Below are 1,289 nucleotides of genomic sequence, written 5' to 3' on the forward strand. Positions count from 1 at the left end.
TTTGAGACAGAGTTTCAGTCTGTAACCCAGGCTAAAGTGCAGTGGTGTCATCTCGGCTCACTGCAACCTCCAATTCCCAGGTTCAAGCAATTCTCCTGCCTCAGCCTTCCAAGTAGCTAGGACTACAGGTGAGTGCTAACACGCCAGGCTAGTTTCTTGTGTTTTTTTAGTAGAGATGGAGTTTCAGCTTGTTAGCCAGGATGGTCTCAATCTCCTGACTTAGGGATCCTCCCGCCTCAGCCTCCCAAAATGCTGGGATTACTGGCGTGAGCCTCTGCACCTGACCTGTCTCAAGGTTTTAAAAACATGTTAGTGCTAGTAGATGGCTTCAAATATTGCAAGTTTTACAGTACAGCCTCTTAACTTCCTTTGTTTAATTAGATTTGTCACCTTCAGTGATGTTAATGATGAGATGCTCTTTTTCCTGTCTCTGTCATTTCACTGTCCTGTCAGAAATAGCTTAGACTCGCCAGCCCCAGTGTCTCACTTTTCTAATCCCAGCACTTTTAGAGACCAAGGTGGGTAGATTGCTTGAGGTCAGGAGTTTGAGACCAGTCTGGCCAACATGTTGAAACATTGAATGTACTAAATGCCAAAAATGGGCCAGGTGCAGTGGCTCACACCTGTAATCCCAGCACTTTGGGAGGCTGTGATGGGTTGATCACTTGAGGTCAGGAGTTCGAGACAAGCCTGGCCAATATGGTGAAACCCCATCTCTACTAAAAATGCAAAAATTAGCTGTGTATGGTGGCGTGCACCTGTAATCCCAGCTACTTGGGAGGTTGAGGCAGGAGAATCCCTTGAAACCGGGAGGTGGAGGTTGCAGTGAGCCAAGATCATGCCACTGAACTCCAGAACGGGTGACAGAGTGAAACTATGGACTGAGGAGGGAGAATCACTTGAGGTAGGATAATCCTGCCAGTACACTCCAGCATGGGCGATAGAGCGTGACTCGATCTGAAAAACAAACAAAAAAGGAAATAGCTTAAACTGGGAGGCTTAAGACACAGACATTTATTTCTCCTGAATTTGGAAAGTGGGAAATCCAAGAGCAAGGTGCCAGCCAAATTGGTTCCTGGTGAGAGCCTTCTTCATGGTTTAGCCCAGCCATCTTCCTGCTGTGTCCTAATAGGGTGGAAAGAGGAACAGGCAATGAGCTCTTTAATGTCTCTTTATAAATGCACTGGTCCTATTCACGAGTAATCAACACCCATGACTCAGTCCTCTCAAGGTCTGCATCTGCAGGAACATCCTATTAGAGAATACCAAATCTACCGAAGCTTATTTGA

At 46.2% G+C, this 1,289-nt stretch overlaps 1 protein-coding gene across 9 annotated transcripts in view; it reads left to right on the plus strand.

The window, feature by feature from the left end:
• Window positions 1-1,289, plus strand: part of LOC105539572 (zinc finger protein 28) — a 31,870-nt gene that overhangs the window by 18,344 nt on the left and 12,237 nt on the right. For 4 of the 9 annotated variants that reach the window (XM_011979920.1, XM_011979928.1, XM_011979941.1 and 1 more), the window contains one exon: window positions 11-128. The exons of the other annotated variants lie outside the window; for them this stretch is intronic. The gene's annotated coding sequence lies outside the window, so the exon portion shown is untranslated. The remainder of the gene's footprint in view (window positions 1-10; window positions 129-1,289) is intronic. 9 annotated transcript variants of the gene reach the window in all.

This window comes from Mandrillus leucophaeus, unplaced genomic scaffold, assembly GCF_000951045.1.
Source record: "Mandrillus leucophaeus isolate KB7577 unplaced genomic scaffold, Mleu.le_1.0 Scaffold104, whole genome shotgun sequence".
Lineage (NCBI taxonomy): Eukaryota > Metazoa > Chordata > Mammalia > Primates > Cercopithecidae > Mandrillus > Mandrillus leucophaeus.